This window comes from Myotis myotis, unplaced genomic scaffold (assembly GCF_014108235.1).
Source record: "Myotis myotis isolate mMyoMyo1 unplaced genomic scaffold, mMyoMyo1.p scaffold_m19_p_1, whole genome shotgun sequence".
NCBI classification, from domain to species: domain Eukaryota; kingdom Metazoa; phylum Chordata; class Mammalia; order Chiroptera; family Vespertilionidae; genus Myotis; species Myotis myotis.
Genome location: NW_023416313.1, coordinates 23033086 through 23056139, shown reverse-complemented (window position 1 = coordinate 23056139; position 23054 = coordinate 23033086). Strand labels below are relative to the sequence as shown.

Here is a 23054-nt window from a genome sequence, read left to right as displayed (position 1 = left end):
CCAGATGTACATAAACATCAGTAGACAGAATATTTTGAAAAAGCACCCCTTGGAGTTGGGGCTTTCCAAGTCCAAATTTAATTTAAAGAGGAAATGGAAAAATTTGAGAAGTGCTTGTTATTCCCTCTCTTCCCCTCTTTCCACCCTGGCCTCCCAGATAAATCAATCAATCTATTTGGGAGTAATTGAATTTGAATGAGAGAGGTCAAATCTCTATAGAAGCAAAAATTTTCATTGTTACTTTTCAAAAAATTGTTTGGCTCTGATATTGAAGTTTAATTATATATTGAGAAGTTATTTAAAACTGACAAAAGTGATTTAAATTGTCATTGATTAAAACTATTATGTTGAGTGGTTTCTAATTTTTTTAGGGCACTTCAGCAGTTGGTAAAAATTTGATAGGTTGCTGAAAGCAGGTGGAATAAGGAGTGTGGTGTGGCTACCAAAGACTAAAATTGGAGTATGGAGTTAATTCATTGTAGGCACCCTTTTTAGAGGAAGGAATGCCATGTTTATTATTTCTGTTTTGTGACAGGTTCTGGTCTGTGTACTCAGGTTATTTAATTCTTACAACATCCTGTCCTATACTAAATACTAGAATAATTTTTTTAGATTTATTGATTTTAGAGAGAGAAACATCAATTTGTTGTTTCACTTACTCATGCATTCATTGGTTGATCCTTTAAGTACTAGAATAATTTAAATATTCATTTTTTTTATAGATGAAGAGATTTTGTCTCTGAGAAGTTAGCTTGAAAATGTCACTTATAAAGTATATGATTGTCTAACCACTATTCTATACACCTGAAACTAATACACAATAATATTGAATGTAAACTGTACTTGAAAAGTAAAATAAAAATAAAAAGTCACTCAATTATGCTAAGTGAAATAAGCCAGTCAGGGAAAGACAAGTATCACATGATCTCATATGTGGAATCTAATGAACAACATAAACTGACAAACAAAATAGACCCAGAGACACTGAATCATGCAACAGACTGACGTATTTCAGAGGGAAGAGGTGGGGGTGGGAAGAGATTAATCAAAGAATGTATATATATGTCCCATGGACACTGACAATAGTGCGGTAAAGGCCTGGGGAAAGGGTTGAGGGGGTTAGTGGGGGAAAAAAGGGACAGCTGTAATACTTTCAATAATAAAGGTTTTTAAAAAAGAAAAGAAAAAGTCACTCAAATGTATGTTGGGTTTTGACCTTGGTTAGATCTATTCAATTCTGAAGCCTGTTCTTATTATAGTACTAAATCATTTTGTTTTTCTTTCAAGTGAGACATTTCTTTTTATTCTAAGATTTATAAAAGAAGCACTAAGGGTAATGGCAGGATACAGTGGAAAGAGCATCAAGTTCTAAGTCAGAGACCTAGACTTGAAGTCAAAAGTGAATAAGAGCCCCTACCACTTTCAGGAGTGTGGCTCTCTGCCTCCATTTTCTTACCTGTAAAATGGGCCTGTGCCAACTCCTATTTTTACCTACCTTATTGGTTGCCAGTAGGGATCAAATGAGCTATTGTCTCTGAAAGGTCTTAGCAAATGGCAAAGTGGCATATACCTTTTAGCCTGTGTATCTTTTTTTCTGTATTTCTTCCACAAAGTGCTCATCAGGTTGGACTTATATTACACTGTCAGTCAAACTATCTAATAAATGTATACCACTCATATTGTAAGCCTTTCATTCTTTAAGTGGTGATGGTTTTGCAATGATGGGTTCATTGGAAATATATAAAAGCCCAAAGTGATGCTTCAGATTCATGAGTTTGCTGCCACTGACTGGGAGTTAAGTAGCCAAGTCTTTTCCCATTTTCCCTCTGCTAAAATACAGTGCTCTGGGTATTCTTGGAAAGTTCCCCACAAGATTTAAAGTTTGGAGGGAGGGGGTCTCATTACTTCAAGGCACTGGCCACTGTTAGTCTATGTTACTCTGGTCTCTATATATAGTATTTTTTACTTGGATAGGATCATAATGCAAATATAATTTTGTGTCCTATGTTTTTCACTTAATGTTTGTTATACACGAAGGTTCTCCATTTCCCTACATTTAAAAAATGGCTGCATCATAATCTATTGTAAGGATTCACTGCATTTTACCTCATTGTGCCTCCATTTTAGGATATTTTATTATATTTTTTTGTCAATCCTCATCCGGCGATATTTTTCCATTGATTTTTAGGGACAGTGGAAAAGAGAGGGAAAGACAGAGAAACATTGATGTGAGAGAAACACATCAATTGGTTGCCTCCTGCATGAGCTCCGACCAGGGCCTGGGCTGGGGAAGAGCCTGCAACCAAGGTACGTGCGTGCCCTTGACCAGAATTGAACCTGGATCCTTTGGGCTGCAGGCTGACCCTCTATCCATTGAGCCAAACTGGCCAGGGCATTAGGCTATTTTAGTTGTTGCTAATTATTTTCAAACTAGAGGCCCGGTGCATGAAATTCGTGCACTTGAGGTGGGGAGGTCCCTCAGCCCAGCCTGTGCCCTCTTGCAGTCCGGGACCCCTCGCTCCTTACCGCTTGACTCGCCACTGTGCTCGCCAGCCATGAGCCCGGTTTCTGGCTGAGCAGTGCTCCCCCTGTGGGAGTGCACTGACCACCAGGGGGCAGCTCCTGCGTTGAACGTCTGCCCCCTGGTGGTCAGTGCACATCATAGCGACTGGTCATTCTGGTTGTTCTGCCATATGGTCGCTTAGGCTTTTATTATATAGATGAATTTTAAAACTCATTGTTTCAGTGTTATTGATGACTTCCCAGGAAATGCATTACTGAAAAGGCATTTGGGGGGAGAGAGGGTTCAAAGGTATTCATGTTTTTGAGGCCTTGATGACATCAATATTGGTGACCTGAACGTTGTCCCACTTTACATTCTCATAGCAATAGTCAAAGGACTCACTTTTCACACCATTCACATTTTCTCTGAAAAATGTATTTGCTAGTTTGTAAGGTGAAAATTGGTACCTTGATTATTTAAGTTTGTATGTTCTCATATATTGACTATTTTTTCTAGTATTTGAGCCATTTGCACATGTCTGGAATCTTTCATGGACAATTCTGAAATCTGAAAGTCTCTGAAAACTAAAAGGTTTTTTTGAGGCTTTTTGCATACTCCGTTGGTGGTAAACCCTAATCTGAACCGATGTGAGATTCTATAGTATATATTTATCCCACTCAGTGTGAATACTGCTAAGTTTTGCTGCAGTTATATTAGTGAGTTTGATTTCTGAGTGTTACATAATGTGTGCTAAATGCATTACAGTACTTTTTTGGAATCACAGTCTGACTTTTTGAGGCACATCTTACCCCCAGGTTTTCAGATAAGGGATCATGGTCCTGCAGTTTCTGCTTTGTGACTCATCTGTTCTTGTCTGTGGGCAGCCAACTGTAAAACTGCTCAAAATAGTAAAATATCCTATGGAGAAAATAACTCCTCAAATGAGTGGTATGTCATGAAAAGAAGCATTATTTCAATATTCTAGTAAGATAAAGCTATCTGGGGAAAGCAGGAGTTTTGTTTATTCTAGGTGGCTTTAGGGATGGTTGCCCATTATAATGGAGACTGATGGAGGAGTTGGGCCAATTTCTCCTCTGCCAGTTATTGACATACCTCTCTTTGTGAGGGAGAAAAGGAATAGAATCCACCCAAGGGACTTTTGGGGGAAGGAGGGGAGTGGGTAGAGGGTGGCAGATACTGAGTTCCTGTGCCCAGTCATCTCACCTTGAGGATCCTTTTGCCAAACTAGCTGAACTTGGGAAACTGGTTTTCTGTTCCCCCTTTGAGATACCCCAAGGCCCCATCTTCTTGTCTTTGCTCCTGCCAGGATTCCAAACAGCTGAGCTCTCCCTGGCTCCCCTACCCCCATCTTGTTTGTACATCCTGGGGTACGACCATCAATAAAGTGCCTGTGGTACAGAGGGGAGAAAATCTTTCAACCATTTTTCTCATCTATATCATGGAGCAAATATGACAGAGTTGCCTTGTGGATTGTTTTGAGATAAAATATGCTTGGGTATGGCCATATCACCCTGAACGCACCTGATCTTGTCTGATCTCGAAAGCTAAGCAGGGTCAGGCCTTGTGAGTACTTGGATGGGAGATAAAACATGTTTGTCATGAAGTGTTCAAAAAGCATACTAGTATTATTATTTTGTTCTTAACTAAATACTAACCATTTACTAACAGCTATCAGATGGGGGACAAAGTTCTGAACTGCCCCAGAGGTTTCTTTCAGGTGCCCTCTCTCTTCTTGCTCTTGAGCCCTGGATGCTGAGGTGGTGTGTAATGGGCTCCAGGGGAAGGGGAGGAATAGGGACCAGTGGGCTTGGCAGGGAATTCTCTTGGGACGCAGGGGATACATAGGACTGAGCCATTTAGCTACCAAAATTAGGCAAGGAAGGAGAGAGAGAAAAAGGGGAAAGAAACCGTTCCTATGTGACACATTTTTTGGGGAAAATTTTTGGAAGATTCAATAATTGGTTTATTTCTAGCCAGTCCATCTATAGGTATAGCCATACAATTTTGATAGTTCCCCCCTAAGATCTGATGTAATTATTGGCATGATTTTTTATTATCCAGGGTATGATTTTGAACCAATGCTAATGAGTGACTTAGGGTGGTACAGCCTCATGATGTAGACCTAAGCAGTGTTGTAGATCTAAGCAGTGTTGTAGATCTAAGCTCTTTACCTGGGGGGCGGAGGGGGGGATGGTCTGGTGGTGCTGGAAAAAACACATATTAGAATGAGCAAACTCCTGTGGTTCTAGGGCTGGAAGGGACCTTGATAATCTTCCTAAAGCTGCTTATTTTTAAATTTTATTTATTAAATTGATTGGGGTGACATTGGTCAACATGAACATATAGGTTTCAGGTATGGGTTTCTATGTTACAAGATCTGTATATTGTACTGTGTGCCCACCACCCAGAGTCAAATCTTCATCTGTCACCTTATATTAGGATCCCCTTCTCCTCCAACCCGCTTCCCTCTGCCAACCACCACTCTGCTGTTTGTGTTCATGAGTTTCAGTTTTATATCCCACATGTGAGTGAAATCCTAATGGTGTTTAGCTTTTTCTGACTGACTTATTTCACTTAGCGTAATGCTCTCAAAGTCCATCCATGTTGCTTTTCATCCTTTCTCATGGCTGAGTAGTGTTTAGTCCAGGGGTGGGCAAACTTTTTGACTCGAGGGCCACAATGGGTTCTTAAACTGGACCGGAGGGCCGGAACAAAAGCATGGATGGAGTGTTTGTGTGAACTAATATAAATTCAAAGTAAACATCATTACATAAAAGGGTACGGTCTTTTTTTTTTTTTAGTTTTATTCATTTCAAATGGGCCGGGTCCGGCCCGCGGGCCGTAGTTTGCCCACGGCTGGTTTAGTAGATGAGGAAGCTGAGTTAGCAACGCCAGGACTTATCCCCTTGTGTCAGAGCTGGCCGTCCACGGAAGTGGCCCAGCAATGCTGCTCCTGGCAAAGCTCCTGGGTCTACATCTGCCCTCGGTCCGCACACTCCAGGGCCTGGTGTCTCAGCTCTGGATCTGGGGTGAGCGGCCCTGAGAATAACTTTGGCTGACTAACTTCTGAGACGAATTGTGTTGTTTTCAGTTGTGTAATTTAGAGTCAGAGGGGACTTGGTGGTCATCTTGTAATGAATCCCTCTCTTTGCAGATGGGGAAACGGAGCCTGAGAGGTTCAGTGGCCTGTGGAAGGCAGTGAGGGCCCTGGTTCGCCAGCAGCAGAGGAGCAGACCATTTGGTTTGGTGAGGGAGGGCCTGTGTGTGTGAGTTTTGGTCACGGTCCAAGACTCAGATCCAAGCACAGGACCCAGAACAGAGCAGACATTTAGAGACTGGAAGGAAGGAAGAAAGTAAGGAAGGAAGCCAGAGCTGAAACCCAGGTGTTTTTGTTGGCAGTGGCGAGAAGGGCACCAGGTGCTAGACCGGTGGGGTCAGACCGGACCTTGGTTTAGCAACCTCGGTACTGGCTAGGAAAGAATTCAGAGCTGAGACTCAAGCTGTAAGATAACGTTTCTTTAGAAAGTCACAGAGATAGAAGTGAGTGGTAGAAGAATGGGCTTAGGAAACAAGTTACAGGGGTGAAAGAAGGGACCCTGTTGCTTAGGAGAAAGAAGGGTAAGGCAAGACCTCAGGGTGAGAGGGGGAGAGGAAGGGGAGAGGAAAGGCATGGGTGTGCTCCTGAGAGGGAGAGCCGGCTGGGTCCTCCATCCTAAGGGCTTTTAAGGGTGGGGATTTTAGGGGAAATCCCAGGGGAGGATCTCAATGGAATAGTCATCGTTTTCCAGGTGTGTCTTTTCAGAGTCCTGGTCTCCACTGATTGATTGGTCAGTGCCAGGGCAGGGGGTCATGAGTCAGTACAGCAGGTCCCGAGTCAGCCATGGTATTGCTTGTCTGGTTTGGCTGCTTTTCTAGGCCTGGACCTGAAACATAATTGAGACCTAGAAGTAATCTGATGTGGGTCAGCACCTCACTGTCCTGGTGGCTTAATGCTTATTCTCTGGCCCCCTTGTCTGTACCCCCTCTAAAGGGGTTTGACCTTCATGACTAGCAACATGCCAGAGAGGAAAGGTCAGGGGAGGGTCCAGAGTGCATGACCACTATATGAAAGGTCAGGGGGTCCAAACCGCCGGACCAGAGATATGCCAGGGGAGGAAAGGTCACCCTGGGGGTGAGGTCCTTGTTTTTGAGGTTTTGCCTGTTGCTGGGCACCCGGAGCTTTCTTCCCTGATGACCTTCTGAACTTGGCCCATCGTCCTTGCTCTGCTCATGTCTGTGTAACTGCCTACCACATTTTAACTCTGCTCGAGGCTTTTTCTTTATAATAAAGCAAACAGTTAGGCTTTCCAAGATTCACCCACAAATCTTAGCTGTAGTCTCTGCTCCTGCTCCTTTCCCGAATTGGTGGTCAGCCAGCCCAGAGGCCACGGAGATAAAAAGAAATGACAATAAAAAGTAAGCAGGTACTGCTTGTATCAGGTGAGCACGGTGTGACGCTGATACGTTTGGAAACGTTAGTGAAAATTTTCAGTATAAAGGTTTTCAAAACCTAAATTCATTCATGAAGCTCTTTTCAAAGACAAACTAAATTCAGTTGTGTTTCTACAACCAGCACTTCAAATGTACCTATTAATTGTATATCCATCATATTTCATAATATTTTACACTTTCCCTTTATACCTTTGTTTCATGGGTTAAGTTTCTGATTTCTTCATTAATTCAGCAAATATTATTAAACTGCCTAACTGTGTGTGTGTGTGTGTGTGTGTGTGTGCGCGCGTGCGCACACGCGCGCGCACTCTAGGCCCTGGGGAAAAGGGAAGTGAATGAAATAGACTCAGTCTATGCTTTTATGGAATTTTAACAGCTTACCAGGGAAGACAATTAAACAGGCAATCATGATACAGTGTCATTGGCACCTCCATCAGGAAACTATGGCCCAGAGCCAGAGTATCTAACCTGCGGCTGGGGGTGGGGTGAGAGTCCAGTAAAGGCTGAGCAAGACTTTCTGGAGAAAATGAAGTTTAAACTTGTAAAAATGTCAATGGTAGCCAGGTGAAGGTAACTAGAGGTCACAGAAGAGAGGTGAGAGCAAGCAAAGCTTATAGCAGTGGTTCCTAAACTTGAGCGTGTATCCAAATGAACTAGAGGGCTGTCAAAACCCAGGTGGCTGGGCCCCACCCCATTAGGTCTGGGAAGGGACTGGAGAATTTTCTAGCACATTCCCAGGTGATGCTGCCTAAGGATCAGATGTGAGTGGGGGTGATCAGAGGTGGAAGAAATAGGTGGATTGTGTTTGTTTTAACCTGGAATCCCACCTCTCCTTGTGGGCATATCCTGTTCTCCATCCATCCTGCAAACTGAGATCAAGGGTAACACATCCAGCCCTAGCCGGTTTGACTCAGTGGATAGAGCGTCGGCCTGTGGACTGAAGGGTCCCGGGTTTGATTCTGACTAAGGCAATGGTTCTCAATCTTCCTCATGCCGCGACCCTTTAATACAGTTCCTCATGTTATGTGACCCCCAATTTCATTGTTACAAATTGAACATAATTAAAGCACAGCGATTAATCACAAAAACAATATGTAATTATATATGTGTTTTCCGATGGTCTTAGGCAACCCCTGTGAAAGGGTCGTTCGACCCCCAAAGGGATCGCGAGCCACAGGTTGAGAACCACTGGGCTAAGGGCACATGCCTGGGTTTCGGGCTTGATCGCCAGTAGGGGGTGTGCAAGAGGCAACCGATCAATGGTTTTCTCTCATCATTGATGTTTCTATCTCTCCTTCTCCCTTCCTCTCTGAAATAAAAATATATTAAAAAAGAAAGGGTGACACTTCCAGGATACCTTTCCTAGGTCATTGCACTGATGTTATCTCTTGGAGTCCATGAATACGTGTTGCATTCGTTCCATGTTATTTAATAGATAATTATAAGCAGTTGTTTCCATTGTGTTTGCTCTAACTAGAGCTCCTCGAGGCAGCGGCACATAGAAGACAAACACAGATCAGATTTACGTCTTGCAGCCTCAACAAGGACAGATTGCCATATTCTCTGTGCTGTAGACATGAAGAAACGGAGACCGAGTAGCCAAGACGAAGAGAAGTGAAATGTCTCACCCAAGTCACAGATGAGGGGAAGCCAAAGCTAGATGTATGTTCATGTTCACAAGTGTTCTGTGTGTTACGTGAAATTGCATGTGCTCCGTGCTCAGCACCACCGGTAAAAGGAAGGTTTTCTATTTATCTACTTATTTTACTTTTTTACTGTAGATCCATCTACTTAAAGAGAACACCAAGGCATCTTATAAATTGAATGTAGACTTTGTTTTTAGTAAAAAATGGGCAGTTATCCAAGGAATTCTTCAAGAATTGTTTATTTGCTTTTAGAGTAAATATTTGAAGGAAGTAAGTCAATTTATAGGTCATTCGGTTTATGAATGATTTTTATAAAATTTTGGCATGAGGTAGGTATTAAGAGAAAACCTATTTCAGTTTCCTGAAAAGACACAAACAAATAAGGCAGTTCATGCTATTACTCTTCTTGACTGGCCAGGTGAGTTTAGCCAAGTGAAGATTTATAAAGAAAGTTGTATATGAAATGTTATGTAATAGATAAGGTTAAAAACAAACAAATTCTTTTCAGTATCCATAACATGCCCAGCCTTTCTTCCTTATGTTTATATACAAACAGAATGTGATTTTCTGAGACTCCTGTCAGGGGTGGAGCTTTGAAGAATTCACTGGGCTTTCTGTGAATTCCCACAATATAGCTCTGTAACAACAATTTTCAAATGCTCTAACAGCTCTTCATAGCTGGAAGTCTCCGACACAATCATGGGAATTATTCACATTATAAAAAACAGCAGCCGGAATTTCCTGGCATTGGCGAAGTGGCAGATGGCTATTGAACAGGCATTCCTTCGCTTTTCTTTGCGTGTTTGTGCTATATGCTTTGTGTGGCCTGAATGTTTTTGCTGCTTCCTTAATTCTTTCCATCCTCCGCCCCCTCTATTAAAGGCAAAACACAGAGCAATCACTGATAGCAAAAAAGCGGCCTTGGACATTGCTTAAAGCTAGGTGACAGAGCCAAGAAGCTGGGTGTTGAAGGTAAAACTCAGTTCCCACGCATGATTGCCAAGTTGGTGTCTTAATAGTCTTTGCAGATAAAACTAATAGATACTTCTTACACACAGAGTGTATGTAATTCATTTTAAAATGAGGGCCTTATTTGAGACACTGTTGGGTGTTGTGTAGGTATGTAAAATGAAGAACAAACTTGGCTTCTGTCCTAGACAAACTTGATTGAGAAGGGAAGATAAACTACGAATACATTATGGAATAAGGCAGAATGCGTTTGGTGTAACCCGAGAACTACAGACAAGGTGCTGCATGGGGTCACAGAGGAGACTTTCCTTCTGATAAGAGAGATGGAAAAGATGTATTAGGCTAAAACTTGGCGTTTTAAATGGACCTTAAAGGGAGTGTAGGGAAAGGGAGTGGCCTGTGCAAAGGTGTGGAGGCAGGACAGGTAACGTCAGTGCAGACCTGGTACAGACTGCAGAGCGGATGCTGAGGCTAGGCTGGGAAGCTCCTGAAACTATGCACTTCACTGTAGGGGTCTGGGGGCTGAGGATGGGGTGGAGTGGAGGGTGAGGGAAGCAGGAGGGGTCCTCAGGCTTTGTGATGTGATGGAAAGTGCTCAGAATTTTTATGAGTTTATTTGAGCCATGGCCGCATAATTTCAGCAAGGCAGTTGAGGTACTGTTCCTATTTTTTCGGCGCGGGGGGAGGGGGGGGGAGTGTAGTGGGGAGGAGGAGGAGAGAGAAGAGGAGAGCGGGGAGGGGATAAGATCTGTTTTTTATACACTTCAGAGTTTGAAGGATCAAACAAATAATATAACCCTTTGCAAATAATACAAATATGACCTGTATAAGTATATAGGTTTAATATAATACCTATAGTATGTTGATAGAAATAGTTTTTCAAAGTTTAAGAAGTGTTGAGAAATTGAAATCATGAAGTAAGCATAGTTATAATCTTGATGGTGTGAAGGCCAAGAAGTGTTCATTAGTGGTAAAAGCAAGCTAACTGTGTATTTGTCTTACATTAGAGTAAACCCTCTGAAATTGTACAAATCAGCTTGATTCCTGAATTCCTTGCTAAACATTTGTTTTTAGAAGGCTGTTGTGCATTTCCATCTTAGCCTTATTGCTGTTCAACTTCTTTTCTTTCCCGGTGAGGAGGATGTCAGTGTAAAAAGCATAGAGAATTTTTATGAGTTTATTTGAGCCAAACTGAGGACTATGCCAGGGAACAGGATCTCAAATGCTCTTGTAGAATAACAGTTTTGCAGTTCCTTTTATGCATTTGAAATCAAGGAGCGGACACATGTCAATGTGGGAATTGAATTACAGGATGTTTAACAAGATTATGTGCTCTTTTAAATGGTTAATACCCCCTTGGAGGAGTATTACTTCTGGTATTTCAAAGGTACACTAACCTGGATGCACAAGAATGTTGGACAGGTCCGGCGGTGTTGCTCAGTGGTTGAGTGTGGACCCATGAACCAGGAAGCCACAATTCCATTCCCAGTCAGGGCACATGCCCAGGTCGCGGGCTCGATCCCCAGTGGGGGGCGTGCAGGAGGCAGCTGATCATTGGTTCTCTCTCATCATTGATGTTTCTATCTTTCCTTCTCCCTTCCCCTCTGAAATCAATAAAAATATACTTAAGAAAAAAATTTTTGAAAAAAGAGCCATGAACAGGGCTGCCTAAAAACCTTTCACTAAAGAAGTTATAGACCTGGAACATTACTACTCACCATGACCTTCCCAGTTAGGAATTTATGATCAGATCACCCTAGGGCAGTGGTGGGCAACCTTTTTGTGAGTGCATGCCAAAACCAGCAAAATCTCTGACTCAAAATTCTGCGTGCCAACCCTAATTTTTTGAGAACATGTTACGCCTACTTGATATCTTTTAAGGTGTACGTATGTGAAGAACCTTGAAGAAATAATAAAATTCATTCGAGCAACAAAAACAGTATATGATGATGAAAAATACATTTATTTTTTAATGTATACATGTACACTGATAGTCCGACAGAAAACTTTATGACTCCGTTTGATATTATCAGTGGGACTTTTGCTGCTGCATCACTGATGACAGAGATTTTTACATCAGGTTTATATTTTGTGACCTTCAGAGATATGCACGAGCTACTACTTTCATCCATCAGGCTACTCCTATTATGAGACTTAACAAAATTCATCACTGAGAACAAAGATTCACAAGCGTATGTGGATGAAACCAAAACACTGGTCAGATCTAGGAAGGCAGGGAGAGTTAAGGCAGAGGCATAGAAATTGCTTTTCCCCTCTCTCGTCAATCCATGTCTATAGTCTTTAAGATAACTTGTTATGTAAAATTATTTATCTAAGATGCACCTACACTGAATTTATCTGAAAAATAAAAAAGTGTATATTAAGAAAAAAATTGTAAATGGATGATTATAAGAGAGGGTTCCGCATGCCAGCAAAAGTTACTGGTGTGCCATGTTTGGCACGTGTGCCAGGGGTTGCCCACCCCTGCCTTAGAGGTTACTTTTCATAGAATCTCTCCTTTTTTCATCCATAAGGGCAGTGTTAGTATAATAAATATATGTATTCGGCTTTTGTCCTTGCTTCCTGGAAACCCTTGGCCCAGTGCATGACATTCGTGCACTCGTGTGTGTGTGTGTGTGTGTGTGTGTGTGTGTGTGTTTGTGTGTGGGGGGTCCCCTCAGCCCAGCCTGTGCCTTTTTGCAGTCCAGAGCCCTTGGGGGATGACTAAACCGTCAGTCAGACATCCTTAGCACTGCTGCAAAGGTGGCAGAGGCTCCCGCCACCCCTGCTGCTGCACTGGCCAGCTGTCAGCCTGGCTTCTGGCTGAGCAGTGCTCCCACTGTGGGAGCGCACTGACCATCAGGGGGCAGCTCCTGCATTGAGCGTCTGCCCCCTGGTGGTCAGTGCTCGTTATAGAGACTGGTTCATTCTATTTGCATATTAGCCCTTTTAGACCATAGCTGAGTTCATGCTAATGGTTGACTCTGGTGGGCCTTTGTTGGGGTCCAACCCCAGCAGGTTCAGGGGTTCCCAAAGGTGTGGATGGAGTCGGTGAAGAAGGAATGACACAGAGACAGCGTTCAGTTGATCAGCAGCCTAGCCAGGTTCTCTAGCCAGGCTCTGTCTTTATAGTCCTGTTACATCTGTATTTATACCAGTTGATTTTAATCCTATCCATTCTATTCCAAAGGTTAGGGCGTTTCTTATCTTCATTCCAAGGTTACTCTATTGTTCTATTAAGCTACAAGGAAGTAACTGAAGGAGATTATCCTAAGTAAAGATGCAGCTTAAGTGTGATTGTTCATAGTTAAAGTGATTAATTACCTGCCTGGTACTTAGTTAAGGGGTTTTATTCCCTCCCTAACTCCAGGGAAAAATCCCCACCTGAGGAAAAAACCTTTCTCGGAGAGGTGACCTTGGTTAAAACACATAGCGCTAAGAAGGGGAGCAAACATATTAAGAACAGTATGCCATATACGCCAGGCCCTTGAAACATATACTGTGCAGATGTTTCTTCCCTGCAGCGACTATGTCAAGCAGCAAGGATGGACCAGCTTCTGGCAGATTCCCCCTTTTTTATTTTTTAAATGATAGCGCATGTAAATCAGTGGCCACCTCTCAGATTGGGTTGTTTAAGACTCGGAAGAAGACTGGCAAGCAATGACAGTGAGCATAGCTATAAACATAGTGGATGGAGTGCACACGGAGCCTTGTTCCTGTAGAAGGTTGCTGGCCTCTTCAGTCAAGGATTTCAGCTGTCCCCAAGTCGGTGATTTGGTTGTCCTCGTTGATCTGGCTAGCTGGCAGCGTCGCTGGCAACGGGCTTCCCGAAGAGTCAGCGCGTTGAATGGCTGGATCAACGGGTCCATCAGGGCTGTGCTTGATGGTGGTGTCGATGTCTGGGGAGGAGTCAGCTGTGCCCTCGGGGTCGGCTGATATGGATGATACCGGGGTGGAGGAGGGTGAGGTGGAGACAGAGGGCGGTGTGACATAAAGTCGGACTAGACCAGGGGTGGGCAAACTTTTTGACTCGAGGCCCACAATGGGTTCTTAAACTGGACCGGAGGGCCGGAACAAAAGCATGGATGGAGTGTTTGTGTGAACTAATATAAATTCAAAGTAAACATCATTACATAAAAGGGTACGGTCTTTTTTATTTTTAGTTTTATTCATTTCAAATGGGCCGGATCCGGCCCGCAGGCCGCAGTTTGCCCACGGCTGGACTAGACGGTACCTTTACTAAAAGCAAGTAATGTTAGCTGGCATGATAATAGAATTAAAACCCAAAATTAATATCCCCAACTTTCCCCCTTCCCCTGCCTGAGATGAGCTATTCAGTAACATCTGATACAAAGTACTCCTGGGCACAGGGACATGCGCAATGATGTGGCTGACGGACAGATGAGCATGCACAGTCATATTTGCAAGGGAGATAAGCAAGTGCAGTCACCATCCTGAGGACATATGCCCACACAGTGAATTGTTAGTGTGTGCCCTACTCCCCAAAAGAAAGGGTAAAAGCAGCACCCACACAGAACCCAAGCTCTCAGCATGCCTTTAGCTTTTTGGTCCACCACTGCCATTGCTAACAAGCACCTTCACAGCCTACTGGGGTCAGAAGGCTGTTTTTAGGAAGGTGTTCTATGACGCTGGGTAGACCCTTGAAAAGGGCAGCCTGTTTGTAGGAACCTGAAGCAAAGTACTTATTTTAAACTCATCCTTGTAATTCCTGTTACTCTGTCTCTGAACTATGATTTTATGTCCCAGATCAGCTCGTAATCTCCTTGCTAGATTCTCTAGTCTGCTTACAAAACAAATGCACCCAACCCTTGACTATACATCGCCAGAAGTAATAGTAGAGAATCAGAGATTTAGCAAACTCCTTATGGCAAAACTGCTCGACAGTTGTGCCTCCCTTTGGGGCTGATGGAGCAGGAAAGCCAATGACTCCAGGTTGAATTCCTCAGTGGAAGCCTGTACTGAACTTGAACGAGCCCAGCTCAGACGGAAGCTGCTTTCATGACACAATGCTATCATCAAGGACAAGATTCTTCTGAAAGCTTCCAGAAGTACACATGATTTTCATAACTTCTTCAGTATAAAGTGAGAGCTAAGAATGGAAAACCAACAGGGGCATAAAAACACAAAGTGGGAGAGTTTGTATTCTTTCCAAATATCAATCTAAACTGGATTCCACTCACCACTGTTCTGAATTGTGCGCAACAGGAAAGGCTGGAGAGGAGAACCAGTTTGTGATTCTTTCTGGAGGCTGGGGGCCAGGCGGAAGGAGGGATAGAACCAGGGGCTACAAGGTTATTTCCAACCATGACTTGCCGTCTTCTTTCTGCTGGTAGAGATGGGAATCTGGGGCATGGCACCTGCCCTAGTCAGTAGAAAAGAGGTCACCAGCAGAGGGCGGGGGGCCAAGCCCCCTGTGACATTGGGCAGCAATGAGAGGTCTAGCAGACTCTGAATATGGGACTTCAGTTCTTTGCGGACCTGGGTTACCTGAGCAAGCTTCCGTTTATATTCTTCTAGTTTTTTCTTCTTTTCTGACAAAACATCTTTCTGGGTCTGGGTGTACTCCACCAACATCTGAGCCAGCTGGCACCGGTCTTCCAGTTCTGCCGCCAGGCGCCCGTTATATTCTGCTAGTAACAGACATGCTTCATCTACTGTTTTTGAAAGACGTTTAGCTGCCTCTTGGTCTGTTATTTTTTCCAGCAAAGAAACATCTTGCACTTCCTGGGGCAAAGAAGCAATTTTCTGTCGGACAGTAGCATCCCCTGATGCAGCATTTTCCAGGTCCTGCAAAGCTTTGATTAGTTCCTCAGTCAAGAGGGGTCCTGCAGAAGGATCTTGAGGAGAGTAGCTTCCATGGTAGTCATCCTCCTCCTCCTCTTGTATCTGTTGCAAAGTTCGCTTTAGAGATTTCTTCTCTGTTGCTTTGTGGGGAGGGCTCTTGGAGTCCACCATAGACAGCTTCAGCTGCTATATGAACTCGCCACCATACACACTTCTTTCTTGCCAGATGTTCAGCAATCTTTCTAAAGGTTTTTTACAGCCTTCATCTGCCTCTCTGGCAACATGAGAAAAAGCATCCACAAGGACAGATTCAAATTCTCTAGTGAATTCAGGTCCTTTCCTTTTACTGTTTTGGATGACATCATTTGCTAAATATAGAAAAGTAAGCTTTCTATTTGATTTGGCTTTGTGCAGCTCGCGGTGCCACACTGAGACGATGGGTCCCGCGTGCTTGCGGTGGTGGATGAGCCACAGAGACAGGGTCTGCATGCTCTGCTGCGAGTTGCTCAGCTCTGAGAGCTTCTTCTCCAGCGCGGATTCCAAGAAGGAGGACATGGCGGCCGTGGCGGCGAGGCCCAGCAGGGAACGGCCTGGGCCGCCCAGTGCAGCAGGAAGAGCGATGGCAATAGGTCAGGGCCTCACCAGACAGCCCGAGAGACTCTTCACTCACTGACAGGCAGCCAGGTGGGCAGTGGAGGAGGAGGATGGTTCTCCGCAGTAACAGCCGCCTGGCAGCGCTGCCGCCACAAGATGGCCACTGACCTCTCACCCCACCGTGAGAGCAGGGTCAAAGGGCAAGGGCCGGAGGAGCTGGACGCTGGGAGGCCTCAGAGCTGTAGATACATTCTTCCAGTGGCGGCAGCAGCCTCTCTGAAGCTTGTTCAGGGCACTTTGAAGGGGAAAGGAACGCAGTTCAACGGCGGCCTCCGGGAGATGCTTTCACCACTTGTGCCCGCACGCCTGCGCAGTGTGTCTCCCTGTTCGGGCACCAGATATTGGGATCCAACCCTAGCAGGTCCAGGGGTTCCCAAAGGTGTGGATGGAGTCGGTGAAGAAGGAATGACACAGAGACAGCGTTCAGTTGATCAGCAGCCTAGCCAGGTTCTCTAGCCAGGTTCTGTCTTTATTGTCCTGTTACATCTGTATTTATACCAGTTGATTTTAATCCTATCCATTCTATTCCAAAGGTTAGGGCGTTTCTTATCTCCATTCCAAGGTTACTCTATTGTTCTATTAAGCTACAAGGAAGTAACTGAAAGAGATTATCCTAAGTAAAGATTATGTAGCTTAAGCGTGATTTTGTTTGTAGTTAAAGTGATTAATTACCTGCCTGGCACTTAGTTAAGGGGTTTTATTTCCTCCCTAACTCCAGGGAAAAATCCCTACCTGGGGAAACAACCTTTCTTAGAGAGGTGATCTTGGTTAAAACACATAGCGCTAAGAAGGGGAGCAAACTATTAAGAACAGTATGCCATATACGCCAAGTCCCTTGAAACAAATGCTGTGCAGATGTTTCTTCCCTGCAGCGACTGTGTCAAGCAGCAAGGATGGACCAGCTTCCGGGAGGCCTTCAGGTAGCTTAGGATGGGGCTGGTTGCGGGAGGAACCAACTACAGGATTAGAGGGTTAGAACTTTCAGCCCTTGGCATTTGGGAAAGGGAGAGGGGCTGGAGATTAGGTTAATTGCCAATGTCCAATGACAGTCATGCCTATAGTAATGACACTCATAAAAACTGAAACAAGGAGGTGAAAGGAGGTTCTGGATTGGTGAGGAGGGTGCTGGGAGGGTGGCGTGTCTGGAGAGAGAATGGAAGTTTGGTGCCCCTGTCCCCTTACTTTGTCTTATAAGGCCTCTCCTTAATTGTATTTTTTATAATAAAGCAGCAGTCCTAAGTAGAGCACTTTCCTGAATTCTGTGAGTCATTATAGCGAAGTGTGGAACCTAAGGTAGATTGTGAGAATCTCTGAATTTCTGATGGTTAGCCTGGGACCCCATTTGCAGCTGGCATCTATAATGGGCTAGTCTTATGGCACTGAGCCCTTCAACCTGTGGGGTTTGTACAGGTAGTTAGTGTCAGAATTGAACTGAACTCTAGGACACCCAGTTGGTGATGGAGAATTGGTTGTTGGAAAAATGGCATGATTTTTATTTGGAAAAAAACCAACTCATAACATTAAAACGTGCCTGAAATAAGGTATTTGAAATTATGGGTTGGTTTACTACTTAGATAAAGACTCAAAGGCAGAGGGGATAGGGGGTAACAAGGGGATAAGGACACATATGTAATAACTTAATCAATTAAAAAAAAGACTCAAAGACATTTAAAAAATATAGTGGGAAATAAAAATTGTCAAGTCAGTGCTTTGTTGTTTATGTATTTACATTGTGTTTTATAATGTAACTAGAGGCCCGGTGCACAAAAATTTGTGCACTCGGGGGGGGGGGCGGTCCTTCAGCCTGGCCTGTGCCCTCTCACAGTCTGGGACCCCTCGGGGGATGACCATCTGCTGGCTGAGGCCTGCTCCCCGGGGGATTGGGCCTAAGCTGGCAATCAGACATTCCTCTGGCAGCCCGGCAGCCCTCGGGGAGTGTCCACTTGCCAGTGGGGAGCAGGCCTAAACTGCAGTTGGACATCCTTACCGCTGCTGAGGAGGCAGGAGAGGCTCCCACCACCACCACTGTACTGGCAGCCATCAGTCTGGCTTGTGGCTGAGCAGAGCTCCTCCATGTGGGAACTCACTGACCACCAGAGGGCAGCTCCTGCATTGAGCATCTGCCTCCTGGTGGTCAGTGTGTGTCATAGTGACCAGTCATTCCCAGTTGTTCTGCTGTTAGGGTCAGCTTGCATATTACCCGTTTATTATATAGGATAGAAGCCTGGTGCATGGGTGGGAGCCGGCTGGTTTGCCCCGAAGGGTGTCCTGGATCAGGGTGGGAGTCCCGCTGGGGTCCCTGGCCAGCCTGGGTGAGGGGCTGATGGTTGTTTGCATCTAGTCACACCCCCTTCAGGGTGGGGGTCCCCACTGGGGTGCCTGGCCAGTCTGGGTGAGGGGCTGAGGGCTGTTTTCAGGCTGGCCAAGCCTCCCTGGCGACGGAAGCTCCCAGCCTCTCCTTTTTTGCTTTTTTTTTCCTGGGATTTATTTACCTTCTATAATTGAAACTTTGTAGCCTGGAGTGGAGCGCAGAGCCAGCCAGGGCTTGGCTTCCTCCATCGCCAGGGGCAACCCAAGGCTCCAGCTGCATGGCCACGGCCGGCTGAAAGCAGGTATCTGGGGTTTATTTACCTTCTATAATTGAAACTTTGTTGCTTTGAGTGAAGCTTAGAGCAGGGCCAGGGCAGGCTTCCTCCATCATTGGGGCAAGCAAACCTCCTGCTTGCTCCAGCTCCATGGCTGCCAGCTGCCATCTTGGTTGGGTTAATTTGCATACAGTCGCTCTGATTGGCTGGTGGGCGTGGCTTAAGGCATAGTGAAGGTATGGTCAATTTGCATGTTTGTCTTTTATTAGTGTAGATAGGATGTCCCTATTTCCTCCCTTTTGCCCCCTCTACCCAGCTCTTGCCCCCCACTTCTCTCTGGCCATCACCATACTGTTGTGTGTGTCCATGGGTTGTGCATGTATTTTCTTTGGCTAATCCCTTCTTTAAATTCACTTCTTTAAATTTTTATTTTCAGATAAGTGCTTATAACTGCACTATTATATATTTTCTATTACAGTGGGGCCTTGACTTACGAATGTCCCGACTAACGAGTTTTTTGAGATAGCAGCTGTCTCTCCGCCGATTTTTTGCATTGAGTTGATAGAGTAATTTGAGTTAACGAGCTCCTTAACGAGCTTCTTAACGAGCTTGGTCTTGGAACGAATTAAACTCGTAAGTCAAGGCCCCACTGTATATCATTTAGAATTAAGACATTTTTTAATTGAACCCTTGTAAATTTTAGCACAATTTAATAAATTATGCTAGAAGCAATTAGGAGATTTTTCATGTAATGCAGATACATTTCAATTAATATTTTATTAATTTTTAATTTTTTAATATTTTAATTTGAAATAATCTCATACATGTAAAAAAAACTATAAAGTACTACAGCATATTATATGTACCCTTCACCCCATTTCTTAGGTTTTAATAATTTAAACATAACCATTATACAACTAACAAAATTTGGAATATATTTTTCTTATAAACTCTTAAATGTTACTTAATCCATTTACTTTGTTTTTGTTAATCTTCACCCAAGGATATTTTTCCATTGAATTTTAGAGAGAGTGAAGGGACAGGGAGAGACACATTGATTGGTTGCCTCCTGCACATGCTCTGATAGGGACTGGGGATCAAGCCAACAACTGAGGTACATGCCCTTGAGTGGACTCAAACCTGGGACCCTTCATTCCATAGGCTAATGCTCTATCCACTGAGCAAAACAGGCTGCAACTTAATTCATTTACTTTTAATCTGTATGTGTCTTTATATTTAAAGTGGGTTTTGTTTTTGATTCACCCTCATAATCTGTCTTTTAATTGGTGCATTTATGCCACTGACTTTCGGAGTGCTTACTGATAGAGTTACTGCCATATCTGGAGGCTTCTGGGGCTTGCGGGGCACCCCAGCGGCCTGGGACCAGATCCAGTCCCGGGCGGCAGGCAGGCGGCTTCTGGGGTCTCCCACAGGGGCCTGGATGGTGGCTTGCGCTGGTGGCTCACACTGTCCAACCCTGCCTGCAGTATGCAAATTAGCCGCCATCTTTGTTGGCGGTCAATTTGCATATCTTGCTGATTAGCCATTGGGAGGCATAGCGAAGGTACGGTCAATTACCATGTTTGTCTATTATTAGATAGGATAAAGTAGAATGATACCATTGTGTGGTTTTCTTTGACCATTATCTTCTATGGTGTAGACCAAAGGTTTCATAGCATTGTCTCTGCCTCTAGTCAGTGGAAATATCTTGTATGTAAATATTATGGATTGCACTTATAGGTAGTCTCCTTACTGAGGGGTTCCCAGCATTCTGGTGTACCTCTGCAGCATTAATTTTTTTAAAAAATATATATTTTATTGATTTTTTACAGAGAGGAAGGGAGAGGGATAGAGAGTTAGAAACATCGATGAGAGAGAAACATTGATTAGCTGCCTCCTGCACACTCCCTACTGGGGATGTGCTTGCAACCAAGGTACATGCCCTTGACCGGAATCGAACCTGGGACCCTTCAGTCCGCAGGCCGACGCTCTATCCATTGAGCAAAACTGGTTAGGGCTACAGCATTAATTTTACTATTAGGTTGACCTGTAATTTATAATCTTACCACTCAGAGATAACTAGTGTGAGCATTTTGGCATCTTTTCCTCCAACAAAATAACTCAAACTACTGTTTCTTATTTGTTTGTTCATTTAACATTTCTCATTAACAAGTGAGATCATTTCAGATGAAGGTAACTATATATGGCAAATCTGATTCTTTCGTACAAATTATTTCTATTGTTGTAAAAGTCAAAGGGAAGTTTAGGGTTTCCAAGAAGAAATGAACAATTTCAGCAGTGTTAAATGTAAATTAGGATGGCCTTTTGCTTTTGCTTTTTATAAATGGTTGCAGGATTTTATTTTATTTTTTGAAATTTGTAGTTGATGCAAAAAAAAAAAATAGATAAATTGACTTGGAGGGGATAAAACTTCAATGAACCTTCCTTTTCCAATAATTGTTTCACTAGGAAAACCATTCTGTCATTCTAGATTTATTTACTGAATTTCTACTCAAGACTCTAACTCAACTAGAGATGAGCTATGTGTAAATCCATTTCATGGAACTTTAGTGAATATCAAAACTGTTAATTCTCATACTTGAGGGATAATAGAGCACAGAGTACGAGCTTTGCAGCCAGGCCGCCTGGATTAAAATCTCACCTCTGCCATTGCTAACTGTGACCTGATGCAGCTTACTCATCTCTCTGTGCTTTAGTTTTCGTATCTGTGAAATGGGGTTGCAGATAATAGTGCCTATCCCATAGGGTCATTGTAAGGGTTAAATGAGCCATACCTGTAAAGTACTTTGGATAGTAACTACAATGTGCTCACCAACGTGTGACGGTTGTTAGTATTTTTTCTTGCTACTGGTTTTCAGAGTTCTTCCTGAGTTTAACGCTAGTCACTTTCACATTTATTTCTTCCCCTTAAAAATCAGATTTTCTGTGTCCAGGGTTTTCCTAATTCTGTTTAATCTTTCCTTTGCTTGCCTTTTCTGGAGTGATCTTTATTTTCTATCTTAGTCCCTCGTTTGCTTTGCTCTTTCTCTATCTAACAGCATTAGCGGAGACTTCACATCAGAGGACTCCTCGTGACAGAACATTTACTCATCTTTGTTTTCCTGTCCCCATATTCCCAGAAGGCAGGCACATGCCTGACTTCACCTGTGACTAACGGGAAAACCCCGTGTTTAGGACTTTTGCCATGTTCTGTTTAATCGTTATCCACTTCCTGTTCTTGGAAGAAAAAGAAACTGCGGGGCTGGTGACAGTGTGTGACAGCTGCCCCCTCACCTCCAGGTTTACGTTCTTATTCTGTCCCGACATTTACCACTTCCTCCTCCAGTCTGGCGCATGTGGCTCACCGTCCTTTCCTGCCTGTTGGGTGGGCATCAGCTGAGCGGTAAGCTTGGGGAGGATAGCCGTGTTTACAGTTATTAGCACTGATAGCAATCATCATGGCAACGGTAGCTAACTTTTATTGAGCACTGCCCGTGCTAGGCACTCAGGCAAACCCAAGTTCATCTCTCCTAAGACTCAGAAACAATTCTGTTCTTATCTTCATTTTAGAGATTGAGGACACAGGCACAGGGTAGTTAATTGACTTGCCTGGGGTCTCACAGCTAGCAATCTAGTTGAATGAACATAGTGCAGCCAAGAGAAAGCTGGCTTCCGCTCTGGCCGCCTTTCTTTCTGGGGCACAGCTTTCACTCAGAGCTTGGGCCCTGATGGCAACAGACCTGGGTTCAAATGCTGGCCGTTCCCCAGATGAGCCACCTTGGCTTCAATACTCTGCTCTTTAATGTCTCCAGTAAAAAGTGCCGGGCACATAAATAAGCATTCAGCGCAAATTCGCTGCCATTAGCAGTTGGTGGTAGAGTAGTTGACTGTCCCAGAGGCCTTAGGTGTAGGCAGGGCAAGCCCTTTCTGGCCAGTGCTGGGCCATCTTCCTCTTTGAAGGCCTTGCTGAGCTCCAACCAGCTCAGCCAACACCCTGTTGTTATCCCACGTGGTTGGCTTGTGTTTCCTTCTGCCTTGTGGAAATTACTTGGCTGGACTCTGGCCCTGTAGGAGCAGGTTGTACCCAGAAACCAGGGACCTAGCTCCCCGAGGCTGGGTCCTCTGCACCAGCTGTCTCTGTGATGTTCCAGGGGACTCATTAAGGGAACCCCCTAAACCTGGTCTTGCTGTTTCTGCCTGAAACAGGCCATCTGGGCCTGTCCTCTTCCCATTTGGTGGTTTACTCTGGCACTTGCCGCTTAGCTTCCTCCCATAGTTTAAATAATTTCTAACCTACTCCCTGCTTGGCCTCGCTCGAGGAATGTGCACGAAGAGATCAGTTCGGGGTCACGACCCCATGGAAAGAGGGCAGAGTCTTTG

General features: G+C 44.2%; 1 protein-coding gene and 1 pseudogene across 7 annotated transcripts in view; one reads left to right on the top strand and one right to left on the bottom strand.

The window, feature by feature from the left end:
• Positions 1-23054, top strand: part of RELL1 (RELT like 1) — a 77005-nt gene that overhangs the window by 2678 nt on the left and 51273 nt on the right. The gene's annotated exons all lie outside the window — the stretch shown is intronic.
• Positions 14645-15990, bottom strand: LOC118667523 (annotated as a pseudogene).